General features: G+C 39.3%; 1 protein-coding gene across 7 annotated transcripts in view; it reads right to left on the reverse strand.

Moving 5' to 3' along the window:
- Positions 1-10,429, reverse strand: part of MICU1 (mitochondrial calcium uptake 1) — a 243,122-nt gene extending 232,693 nt beyond the window's left edge. For 3 of the 7 annotated variants that reach the window (XM_042908312.1, XM_042908313.1, XM_042908314.1), the window contains exon 1: positions 10,293-10,428. The gene's annotated coding sequence lies outside the window, so the exon portion shown is untranslated. Of the gene's footprint in view, positions 1-10,292 lie in introns of all 7 variants that reach the window. The other 4 variants (XM_042908318.1, XM_042908317.1, XM_042908315.1 and 1 more) reach the window with 2 other exon arrangements.
- Between the last annotated feature and the right edge of the window lie 3,371 nt (positions 10,430-13,800).

Genomic DNA, 13,800 nt, shown 5'->3' on the forward strand with positions numbered 1-13,800 from the left:
ACATAAAATGGTACAGCTAGGTGCTATGGAAAACTATGGCAGTTCCTCAAAAAATTAAACAGAGAATGATCATATGATCCAACAACACCACTTTGGGGAATATGTCTAAAGGAACTGAAAGCAGAGACATATTTGTAGACCCATACTCATAGCAGCATTCTTCACAATAGCCAAAAAGTGGAAGCAACCCAAGTGTCCATCAACAGATGAACAGATAAACAAAATATGGTTTATACATACAATGGAATATTATTCAGCCATAAAAAGGCAGGAAATTCTGACACACAATACAACATGGATGAATGTTATTCAATATTACACTAAGTGAAATAAATCAGTCTCAACAAACACTGTATGATTCCACTTACATGAGGTACCTGGAGTAGTCAAAATCTTAGAGGCAGAAAGTCGAATCATGGTTACGTGGGGCTGGGGGTGGGGGGTGGTAATATAGAGTTATTATTTAATAGACGTATTAGGGCACCTCGGTGGCTCAGTCAGTTGAGCGTCCGACTTCAGCTCAGGTCATGGTCTTGCAGTTCATGAGTTGGAGCCCTGAGTCAGGCTCTGTGCTAACACACAGCTTAGAGCCTGGAGGATGCTTCAGACTCTGTGTCTCCCCCCCTCTCTCTCCCCGTCCCCTGCTCATGCTCTCTTTCTCTGTCCCTCAAAAATAAATAAATGTTAAAAAAAATAGATGTATTTAATATACATTTGCAAGTTCTGGAGATGGATGTTGGTGATGGTTTCACAGGAATCTGAATGTACTTAGATTAATACCACTGAACTGTACACTTAAAAATGGTTGAGAGATGGGCGCCTGGGTGGCTCAGTCGGTTAAGTGTCCGACTTCGGCTCAGGTCATGATCTCGCGGTCCATGAGTTCAAGCCCCGCATCGGGCTCTGTGCTGACAGCTCAGAGCCTGGAGCCTGTTTCAGATTCTGTGTCTCCCTCTCTCTCTGACCCTCCCCCGTTCATGCTCTGTCTCTCTCTGTCTCAAAAATAAATAAACGTTAAAAAAAAAATTTTTTTAAAAAATGGTTGAGATGGTCAATTTTATGTGTATTCTACCACAATAAAAACAATGTTTTAAAAAAGGAAGGAAATTCTGATGCATCCTATGACATGGATGAACATTAAAGACATTATATAAGTGAAATACGCCAGTCACAAAAAGACAAATACTATAAGACTGCACTTATAAGTTCCTACAGTAGTGAAATTCATTGAACCGGAAAGTAGATTGGTGATGCCAGAGACTGGCAAGAGAACTAAAAGGAGAGTTACCATTTTATGGGTACAGTTTTCCATTTAAGAAGAAGAAAATGTTTTGGAAATGAATGGTGGGGATGCATGCAGAACAACGGAGATATACTTAATGCCTCCCAACAGCACACCTAAAATGATTAAAATGGTACTTTTCTAAAAATATGGTAAAATATACATAACACTTACCATTTTCTCCACTTTTTAGTATACAATTCAGTTACATTAAGTATATTCACCATGTTGTGTAATCACAGCACAACCTTAATTTTCAAAGAGAACAGGGCAAGTAAATTGCAGCATTTCTCAAATTCTGGATTTATCTAGTTGCTTCCTTACAGCATGGTTTCAATGTTTCTCTAGTCCCTTTATCTCCCATAAATTCAAGTTACATGTAAAAACTTGACCAGAGTCAAATTAAGTACTTATAGCAAGAGCTCTTCATAGATTATTTTGTATACTTCATGCGCTTCAGTATAAATTTCCTTCTCCAATGTCTAATCTGTCATTAATGCCAACAAGTGTAGTTTTCATCTCAGACATTATAGTTTCTATCTCTGGAAGTTCCATTTGGGTCTTTTCCCTATCTTCCATGCTTCTATTTAACATAATCAATCTTTCTTTTAGTTTCTTAAGCATATGAAATACAATTATAAAAACTGTTTTAATACTCCTCTCTACTAATTCTATCACCTGTCACCAGTTTTGCTTTTGACTATTTTTTTTCTTGTCATCATAGGTCGTATTTTCCTGCTCCTTTACATGCCTAGTAATTTTTTTTTTTTTTTAAAGTAGGCTCCACACCCAGTGTGGAACCCAATGCAGGGCTTGTACTCACAACCCCGAGGTCAAGACCTGAGCTGAGATCAAGAGTCTGGTGTTTAACAGACTGAATCACCCAGGCACCCCATGCCTAGCAATATCTGATTGGATGCTAGACACTGTGAATTTTACCTTGTTGGGTCCTAGATATTTTTGAATTCCTATAACTGTTCTTGAGCTTATAATTAAGTCTCTTAGAAACAGTTTGACCTTTTCAGGTCTTGCTTTTTTTTTTTTTAAAGCTTTTTAGGTTGGGCTGGAGCACCTAATTTTATCCCACTACTAAAACAAAGCCCTTCTGAGTACTCTATATGACCTAGTAAGACATTTTCCACTCTGGCTGACAGGAAAAAAACCCACTATTTCTGCCTTTGCGAAAACTCTTTCGAGTACTGTTCTCTATTCTTTTCAGGTGGTTCTTTTCCTAGCTTCAGTAGTTTCCTCACATGTGTGCACTGATCAGTTCTCCACTCAGTACTTGAGGGGGAGCCTCTGCAGATGTCCAAAGTTTTCTCTCCTTTCAGCTTTCTCATCTCTAGTACTCTGTCGTGCAAACTCCAGCCGCCTTGGCCTCCCCAGGCTGTGTCAATTCAAGGAGACCCTTGTGCTCTGGTTGGGATTCCCCCTCCCTGCTCTACAGGGGGGAAACTCCAGGCAGCACACCAGAGCAGTCACAGAGCTCACCCCATCTGTTTCCCATCTCTCAAGGATCACCTTCCTTTGCTGCACCATGTCCAAAATCTAGGGAACCACTGCTTTGTATATTTGGTCTGCCTTTTTAGCTATTTCAGGCAGGAAGGTAAATATGGTACTTATTAATCCTTCTTCACCAGAAATGGATATTAAGACCAATTTTTCCATCCCTTTTATTCGTATGTCTTTGTGAATCATTTTTATGCAACTCTCAAGACAGTCTATCATTTCACTGCTATATATTTTGATATGTCTCCAAAAATATAGACTTTCCTTCCACATAATCATGTCACACTTACACTTAACAAATTTCACATTAATTCCTCGGTATGTTCTAATACCCAGCCTCTATTCCAATGTCTCCAACTTTCTCAAAAAATTGTTTTCTTTTAAATAACTTTTAAACAACTCGTTGTTCAAAATTCTCTTTAATGCCAGCATTTAATGAACAATACTCTGTGAGGGGTACTATGCTAAAAGCCTAATATCTGTTACCTTATTTAATTTTCCATAACCCTTGCAATAAGTATTATTACTCCTATTTTACTGAGGACACCACAGCTCAATGCTTTTAGAAAATTTGCTTAAAGTCACAGCCAACAGATGGCAGAGGAAGATTTCTCTGATCTCAAAGCCATTGCTCTTAACCATTATGCTACACTGCCATCTCAGAAATTATTAGGATAGAAAGTCAGATGATACCAATGCTGAAGTTAAAAATCAAATTCTGAGGGGCACCCGGGGGGCTCAGTCATTTAAATGTCTGACTTCGGTTCAGGTCATGATCTCATGGTTCGTGAGTTCCAGCCCTGTCGGGCTCTGTGTTGACAGCTCGGAGCCTGGAGCCTGCTTCGGATTCTGTGTCTCCCTCTCTGTCTCTGCACTACCCCCACTTGTGTTCTCTCTCTCTCTCTCTCTCTCAAAAATGAATAAACTTTAAAAAAAATTTTTTAATCAAATTCTGAAACTACTTAATTTAAATGCTATCACATATCAAAGACATGAGAAAATGAACAATATCACTTTATTTCAAATGTATTATAAAATTCACTTGATAATTTTAAAAAATACAACTTTCAAATCTAAAAGCAAGTTTTATTTGAACAAGGAAGGAATATGATTGAAATGAAAATTAACTATCAGCTGAAATTAGGGAATGTAGGTTCAAGTGTATAATGTTCTACAACAGCTCTGTCAAACAGAATGTGGTGCGATGATAGAAATATTCTACATCTACTATTCAATACAGTAAGCACAAGCCACATGTGGCTACTGAGCACCTGAAATGTGTCTACTGAAGCGATAAACTGAATTTTTAATTTGAATCTTAATTAGCATAAATCTAAGTTGTAATTATCAATTCATCTGGCTGTCTCTACCACTAGACTATGAGCTCCTTAACGAATGGAAATGTTTTTCCTCTCTCTCTCTCTCCACTGCCTTGGTATATATTACAGATAAAACATGTTTATTGATGTGTGGTAAAAAGTGTGGATGGAATTTTCTAGAGGTCTCCAAGTAAGTTTTCTTAATGCATCAGACTGATATAGGTTACAGTGTGCAGACTTAATCTGTTGAATTATATCTTATTTCTATTCTGATTTTTAGGCAGATGAAATATCTTACTCTTCACCAAACATGTTCTGAACTTGTATAGACTACAAATACTCTGCTGCATATTCAGGATATTATGATGAGTAAGACTTGGTTCTGGCATCAAGAATCAATCAGCCTAGGGATGCCCGGGTGGCTCAGTCCACTAAGTGTCTGACTCTATTTCGGCTCAGGTCATGATCTCATGGTTCACGAGTTCAAGCCCCGTGTCAGGCTCTTGTGCTGACAGTGCTGAGCCTGCTTGAGATTCTCTCTCTTCCTGTCTCTCTCCATCCCTCCCCTGCTCATGCGCTTGCTTGCACACATGTGCACACTCTCAAGAAAAAAAATATAGACACGAAGTAACCACCAACTCTGAACAAGCAAGGTATTAAGATAGGGACTTTAAGATTTAAATGACCAATACGAAATCACTTTGAAGAGAAATGTAAACATTATTTGTATACCTGACATGAATTATATGAATATATTTCTCCAAGATTACATTAAGTTTTCAATTTTCTCATGGTTAGTAAAAACCACCTTGAACTTATTGTTAGTTAGTTAGCCTAGGAAATGTTAAAACTGATTACTCTATCAGTTCGGGGAAAAAAAGATTAATCCATTTCTAGCTATTTATTTGCTCATAAATAGGGCTAAAACACCTCTCCTCTCAAAGTGGCAATATTTAATTTCCCATACCACATAAAAATTATATTTAGAGCCAGTCACTTTTCACAGTTGTTCAATTCTACAGCTGCCTTTTTTTGTTTTTCAAGTAACATTCTAAACTATTATCTCTTCCACCTGCAGGTGTCCAATATAACATGTTCTCAAAGCATTACTTCATGTAACCATCACCCTGAACTCATCCTTAAAAATAAAAACTAATCCAGGGCTCTTGGGTGGCTCAGTCGGTTAAGTGTCCAACTTCAGCTCAGGTCATAATTTCATGGCTCTTGAGTTCGAGCCCCGTGTTGGGCTCTGTGCTGACAGCTCAGAGCCTGGAGCCTGCTTCAGATTCTGTCTCCATCTCTCTGCCCCTTCCACACTAGCGCTCTGTCTCTCCCAAATATAAATAAAACATTAAATAAATAAATAAAAATAAAAGCTAATCCATTTTTATTATTTCTGCCTATTACCAAAAGTCACCATAAATTCTTATATCAACATCCAAGGTGCTCAACACCTAGGTCGCCTTGTATAGCCAAGGAATGTAAGCCCTACTTAATATTAAACTTTGCTGAGCTCAGAGTCTGTGTAAAATTCTCTCAATACATCCCCCTATCCTAACAGTTTTCATACTTGGACTAGGCCATCTTCAAATACTTGGGCAGTCCTCTAATAATTATGTAGTTTAAACAGTCTTTTAGTTTATTGCTATCTATGTAACACAGAATTTAAAAACCTGCTAAAATCAAGACAAACTGACACAAAACAATTAATTCCATAACACCTATATATACATTTATACCCTCTGGAGCTAAACATTTTGAAATTGGGGTAGTAAAATCTTTTTAGACGTTATTTCTTGTTCTCATTATTATTAACAATTACATTTAATAAGTACCTACTACATCCCAGACCCTTGGCATACATTAAATTACTCCTCATAAGACCCCCCCCCCTTGAGACAAGTGTTATTATTTCTATTTTGATAATGGAATAAACTCAAGTTCAGAGAGATTAAGTAACTTGCTCAACATCAAGAAGTGATGGAGTTGGATTTTAGAATATGAATCTGTCTAAACTAAAGCCCATGACACCAACGTTTGCAACTAAAGCTCAAATGTCCATTGAATTGAACTGCTAACATTTCCTTTAAACAAAATCAAGACAGTGGAGTAAACAATATGTAACTTCAATTATATTTCCTCTTAAAATATAATGAACCATTAGAATAATCCATAGAGATACAAAACCAGACATTAATGTTAACTATAGTCTTAAAGTTAATGCCCAGTGACAGCAATTTGTGACAATTATAATTTCTTTTTCATACAATGCTCAAAATGAAATGGTTACTATACTAACACATTTTTTAAATATATTTTTTTTAAATTTATTTATTTTTGACAGAGAGAGACACAGCATGAGCGGGGGAGGGGCAGAGAGCGGGAGACACAGAATCTGAAGCAGGCTCCAGGATCTGAGCTGTCAGCACAGATCCTGATGCGGGGCTTGAACTCACGGACCGCGAGATCATGACCTGAGCCGAAGTCAGACACTCAACCAACTGAGCCACCCAGGCGCCCCTCTATACTAACAGATTTTTAAACGTGTAATAATTAAAAGAATCAAGCATTTAACCATACTGACTACATACATTTAAATATTCAAAACTTTATTTACTATTTATAAAACTACAATTTGTTAAGTTCACCTACAGTAAAAAAAAAAAAAAAAAATTACCAATAAATGATTTTAACAAACTGACAAACACACAATATACCTAAAGTTAGAAAAGCTGAATACTCCAGAGTACAGGGCTAAACATATAACAACAGCACAAATATATGCTAGTCAAGGAGTTTAAATTTCAAGTTCTATAAATGAATAAAATAATAGACATTAAAAAAAAAACACTAACACTCAAACTGCAAAATACAATTAATTTATATTGGGTAAAGGAAAGCAAATTCTCTTAATTAAAAAAAAACAAATACATATAAAATTATTTCAGTGAACATCTGTTGTTTTTGCCTGTCCAGGAATCGTTCTCCCCTCTCCAGAAAAATGACACCTCAATTTCCCTAAAGAAAACCTGTTGTCTATTTTTTTTAGGTAAACTCTACACCCAATGTGAAGCTTGAACTCCCAACCCCAAGATCAAGAGGGGGATAGGATACTCTACCTCTGAGCCAGGCAGGCACCCTGACGTTGCCTGTTCCTAATTCATGTAGTTTAAAACGGTTATCCCCCTACCCCACTCCATGGTGAGAACAAGATCCAATCTTGACCACACAAAGCATTCTATCACTCTGACCATAGAGACTACTGCCAGGATGGGCAATGACCCAAGTCCGGTTAATGAAATTCTCATATAGTAGTTTGCTGGAATCAGAGACACAGGGAAGTTCTCTCTCTTTTGGAGTTTCTAAGGTTGTAGGATGTAAGCCTGGAGCTATTAGTACCACCTCTCCCAGGGAGTTTTACTTGAGACTCTACTTTTGCACACTGATTCACAAATATGCAAAGGGAACTAACTAGTGGTTACAGGGTGGCAGGGGAAAACATAAATTAGGATTCCGACTTTCAATGTTATATTTTCATCATATTTCCATTTTTCCAAATGTAACAACATTTAATGTCTTAAAAGCATTAACAATTTTCTCATAATTTACAAAGTGTATAGAAAATCTATTTTATTTTATTTTTTATTTATTTTTTTTAATATTTATTTTTGAGACAGAGAGAGACAGAGCATGAACGGGGGAGGGTCAGAGAGAGGGAGACACAGAATCTGAAACAGGCTCCAGGCTCTGAGCTGTCAGCACAGAGCCCGACTCGGGGCTCGAACTCACAGACTGCGAGATCACGACCTGAACCGAAGTCGGACGCTCAACCGACTGGGCCACCCAGGCGCCCCTAGAAAACCTATTTTAAAAGAATCAACTTTTTTAGTTGGCAAACACCCAAGCTATTTTTGTTTTGAGTGGGGAAAAAATAAAAAGTGCAAGTAAAACTTTAAAAACAAAATTGATTCCCTTTTTGAAAGGAATATATAAGGGTGCCTGAGTCAGTTGAGCATCCCACTCTTTTTTTTTTTAATGTTTATTCATTTTTGAGAGAGAGAGAGAGAGAGAGAGAGAGAGAGAGAGAGAGAGAGAACGAGCGGGGGAGGGGCAGAGAGAGAGGGAGACACAGAATTCGAAGCAGGCTCTGGGGCTTGAACCCATAAACTGGGAGATCGTGACCTGAGCCGAAATCAGATGCTTAACCTACTGAGCCACCCAGGCACCCTGAGCACCACACTCTTGATTTTGGCTCAGGTCATGATCTCGTGGTTCAGCCCCCGTCTGGCCCTGCGCTGACAGTGTGGAGCCTGCTTGGGATTCTGTCTCTCCCTCTCTCTGCCTCTTTCCCACTTCTCTCTCTCTCTCTCTCTCTCTCTCTCTCTCAAAATAAATAAATAAACTTTAAAGCAAAAAGACGAATATACTAAACAACTCTATATGGAAAATACTGGTTAACATTCAGCACGTGATGCCACCACTACAAAAATTGCTCAAAAAGTAAAACTAAAGATTAAAAGTGTCCAAATTAGGTTTAATAACCTTATCAATTACTTTAGTCCTATAATTCTAAATAATATAAGACCTGAAGGGTCAGTTAAATCTTTCAGTTATAATTATTTCATGTAATAATGCATCATGGGAAAAGTTACATACCATTGTTCATTCTTAAATATAGGAAAGTCAGTCTCAAGGATGCATCGGTGGGAATATAAAAAGTCTACTGAATATGGTCTATAAATTATAAAGGAAGGTAGCGATACGTGCTTTTGTTCTCTTGCTTTTATTAGCTTCTATCACTCTTTCCCTTTCTCCCCAAGCACAGAACCAACTCCTGAATCTTCACTTTTTGTTAGTATTACTCTGTGTTTCACAATTTTCAGTAAGGACACTTAGAGGGTGTCAATGACATAATTAGATGGCCAGACATAATTAGATGGCCAGAGTGATGATCTTAAGTGGAAGAGATAATCACCTATCAAGGGTGACTATAAAGAGTAGCTGGAGGCCAACACCATCTTCTCACAAACAAGTGAAAAGTTTTAAAAAGTTTTTAAGACAAGATGATGTTCAACAAACTCATTACCTTGTCCAACACCAGAAAGACAGCGTGTTGGTCATCCAGGGTGATATCTGTGTCTCAAGATGCTGACGTTTTATTAGTCATATGGTTTAACTTTAAACTTTAATTCTACATCTATCAACCCCAAATTGGTTCACTTTGTCAGCATACTCCTTTCTTCTACTGCTAGATTACTTGCACACAGGACCTAAGGGGTACTTTAACATAAACAAAGGTATAGCCAAACCACCCCAAAATTTGGAGATAAAAACATTTATAAAATAACAAAGAAAGTGAGTCTTTCCAGGTACCACAAGGGGAATAGTTTATTCCAGTCCCTTGGCCATAAAATAGTAATTCTTCTTACATTACATTTACAAATACTTAACAACACTTTTTAGGCATCTGAAAGGGAAGGAAAAGTAACCATAAGATAGCAGAGACAGCAACTTAAAGAACAGTCCGTTTTAAACTCTTCTCTCAACATTCACACAGAGTCAGTAACACTCGGCTCATTCTCAAAACATCGTACGGTGGGCCAGGACGGGATGGTAAAAAGGAAACTTAAGCGAGAATGAAAACGGAAAGCATCGTAAAAGATAAAAACTGAACAGTCCAAGAAGGCTGCACTATGTTTTGCTCCTTCGGGTTCCCGAAGGAGAACTTTCTACTTCTTTTTCCGATTCAATAATTAATATTTCTACCCATAAGGCATCTAAGTGTAAACTCCATCACCCACGTCCATCCACATCAACAAATCCCAGCGAAACTAGTCAAGTCTACCTGTGTATCTCCAGGTTGCCGGAAAAGAGAGGGACATCGGCGCCCAAGTGAACCTCGCCGTTGGGAACTCTGCACTGGGAGCTCTCCCGGGACAGCGAAAAGGGATGAGGTGAGATGAAGGAAAGCGGAGGACGGCAAGCAGACACGACTAAGGACTCCTCTCAAGCCCCTGAACTGAGCGCGTCAGGGAAGACAGCTATGCCGCCAGACCCGAGAAGTCGCCGGATCCCAAAGCCAACACACGGGCGGCCAGATCCTTTACAGCTGTTTCGCCCTGCCTTCCCTTTCGCCTTCCCTAAATGGCTGTCCCTCACACCTTTAAGGGTCCAGGACTCACCTGTCCACACTGGAGCTGCCAATGCCTTTGGATCAAAGCCGCCCACCTCTGACAACCATAGAGACGAAAAACCAGCGGAGGAAAACCTCCTCCTCCACCGCCCACCCTCACGTGACCCTCCTAGCCGCTGGGCCTGTTGGGATCATGGCGAAACGCATGTGGGAGGGGCACGGAGAACTAGGGTTGGGGCGGGGCCAGGGAAGCAACCCGCCCCGGTCCGGCCTCGGGCCCCGCCCCCCTCAGTATTGAGGCGGGAAAGTGAAAGGGCTCCCGGAAATTCTCAGGCTTTTATCTCTGGTCCCCTCCTGTCCCGTCCCTCCCCAGCACACACACAAGGAGTGTACACACACAATTCAGTTAAAAAGAGTCCGTTTACGTGTTGACTAAGAAAAAAGAGTCAGTGAAAAGAAAACTGGACCACAGTGACTTGGGAATTGTTCCTTTTGAACTGTATTTAGGTTTAGGCTTCTAGTAAAATTTCCCTATTTCCTGACCTTGAACTTCTTTGAATTTAGAAACCTCACCACTACTTCTACTCTGGGTTTTTCGGCTGTTTTCTTTGCAAAGTAACACTGTTGGAGAGTTTAGCCCTAAGCCAGTAACTTGTTTTTCATCAAAGATGTTGCTGTCAGAAGTGGGGATGGAAAAGGATCATCACTACTGCTAGGGAAATAGAATAAAAATATTTTGATTATGATACCACAGGACTTTCAAAATAAAAACTACCCTCTTCAATAATTTCCTTAGCAGAGCTGTGGAAAAGGCTGCAACCATGGAGGGGCCCCTGGGTGGCTCACCGTTTGGGAGTTTCAGCCCCATATTGGGCTCTCTGCTGTCAGCAAAAGCACCAGCTTCGGATACTCTGTCCCCCTCTCTCACTACCCCTCCCCTGCTCACTCTCTCTCTCTCTCTCTCAAAAATAAATGTTTTTTAAAAATCTATTTTTAAGTTGGTGTAATTTAATCTAATTTTAGATTAGATTTAATTTTTTTTTACTGTTTATTCATTTTTGAGAGAGACACAGAGTGTGAGCGGTGGAGGGGCAGAGAGACAGAGACACAGAATCTGAAGCAGGTTCCAGGCTCTAAGCTGTTAGCACAGAACCCGTGAACTGCGAGATCATGACCTGAGCTGAAGCCAGACGCTTAAAACTACGAGTCACCCAGGGGCCCCTAGATTAATCTTAATTTTAATTTTAATTTAATTCTTATATTTGTCTGTATAAAACTAAATAACATGTAAAAACATAAATCACTGTTTCTCAGACTTCTTGGTCTTTTTGGATCCCTCTCCCAAAAATTTTTGAGGACTCCAAGCAACTTTTGTTTATGTGTATTATACCTATCAATATTTAACATATTAGAAGTTAAAACTGAAAAATTTTTAATTTTAGTCATTAAAAAACATTAAACCTTGGGGCACCTGGGTAGCTCAGTCAGTTGGGTGTCTGACTCGGGCTCAGGTCATAATCTCACAGTCCATGAGTTTGAGCCCCGCATCGGGCTCTGTGCTGACAGCTCAGAGCCTGGAGCCTACTTCAGACTCTGTGTCTCCCTCTCTCTCTGCCCCTCCCCTGCTCACCCTCTGCCTCTCTCTCAAAAATAAACATTAAAAAAATTTTCTTTAAATATTAAACCCATTGTATGCTGACATAAATAACATTTTTATGAATAATAACTACATTTTCAAAAAAATTAGAAGAGCCTGTAAATTGCTGTACATTTCTTTCTTTCTTTGTGTGTGTGTGTGTGTGTGTGTGTGTGTGTGTGTGTTTATTTATTTTTGAGACAATGCGAGAGACAGAGTGCAAGCAGCGGAGGGGCAGACAGAGGGAGACACAGAATCTGGGTCGGAGCTGTCAGCCCGGAACCCGGAACCCGACGCGGGGCTCATGACCTGAGCTGACGTCAGACGCCCAACCCACTGAGCCACTCAGGGGCCCCTCCTGTACATTTTTTTAACATCCAGGTTGTAGAAGAAGCTAATTCTTGTATCTTTTCCTCATTAATTTCTTTTGCTACACATATGATGTAGCCTCTGGAAAACCCCACTGTATCCTCCAAGAATGAGAGTGATAAAGGCAAATTACGCCTTATATTACTGGCAAAAATCTTGACCTTATGGATCACCAGAAAGGGTTTCAGGAACCCCAGGAGTCCTGGGACTACACTTGGAGAACGGCAGTTTGATATCGTACAAATGTTAGCTACTATTTTATTTTTTGTCTGGTCATTTTGTCAACAAGTAGAACATTTAGTGGAAAGAGGAACGAGACAGAGAAAATTTACACATTACATCAGTCATAAATGGGAGTATTCTTTATCTTTTTCCAGAAGCATAGAGTAAGTTAGAATTCAGGTTTATAACTGAGCACAACTACTTCTGCATTAGAAGTCAGTCCACCGAGGCACCTGGGTGGCTTAGTCGGTTAAGCATCCCACTTCTGCTCAGGTCATGATCTCAACAGTTTGTGAGTTCAAGCCCTGTGTTGGGCTCTATGCTGACAGCTCAGAGCCTGGAGCCTGCTTTGGATTCTTTGTCCCCCTCTTTCTCTGCTCCTCCCTGCTCATGCTCAGTCTCTCAAAAATAAACAAACATTAAAAAAAAAGTTTTTAAAAAAAGAAATCAATCCACCAATCCAGTACTGTCTTTCAGGTTGCTGTGCAAAGTAGTTCTTCTCACATGAATACAGAATATCCCTAAGGTGCGTTTACATTCCTTACACAAACTAGGTATTAAGACTCCAATAAAATTTGAGGTCAGAATTATTTTCATAAGCATATGTTAAATGCCTACTGTATGCAAGTCTCATAATAGGTGCCGAGCTTATAAAGTTTAGAAGCACATTTCCTGCCCTTGGGCAGCTTATTTATATAATGAGACTTACATCCTGGTATAAATGTATTTTTTGCCACATTCAATAGTTCATAAATCAGTTTAATGATCAAATATCTCAGAATTACCTGGGGAAAATTAAAAAATACAGATTCCCGGATCGTGAGATATGCTGTTTAAATGGACCCGGGTGGTGCTCAGGAATGTAGGAATTTGGATTTTTAGAAAGTGACCCAGGTGATTCCCATGCAATGAGAAATACATGCAACAAACAAATGGATTTGGTCTTTGCCCCTAGTACTATCACACGTAAATATGATTTATTTATTTCATCGTCAGTATTTGAAAAGTATATCACTGTTGAAAGATCTGTATTATCAACAGACAGAGTACATATTTAGTTTCATTCAGTTAAAATAGAAATTGATGGGGGCGCCTTGGTGGCTTGGTCGGTTGGGCGTCCGACTTCGGCTCAGGTCATGATCTCACGGTCCGTGAGTTCGAGCCCCGCGTCGGGCTCTGTGCTGACAGCTCAGAGCCTGGAGCCTGCTTCCGATTCTGTGTCTCCCTCTCTCTCTGACCCTCCCCCATTCACTCTCTGTCTCCAAAATAAATAAACGTTAAAAAAAATTTTTTTTAAATAAATAAATAAATAAATAAAATAGAAATTGAT

This window comes from Panthera leo, chromosome D2 (genome assembly GCF_018350215.1).
Source record: "Panthera leo isolate Ple1 chromosome D2, P.leo_Ple1_pat1.1, whole genome shotgun sequence".
In the NCBI taxonomy this organism is placed as follows: Eukaryota; Metazoa; Chordata; class Mammalia; order Carnivora; family Felidae; genus Panthera; species Panthera leo.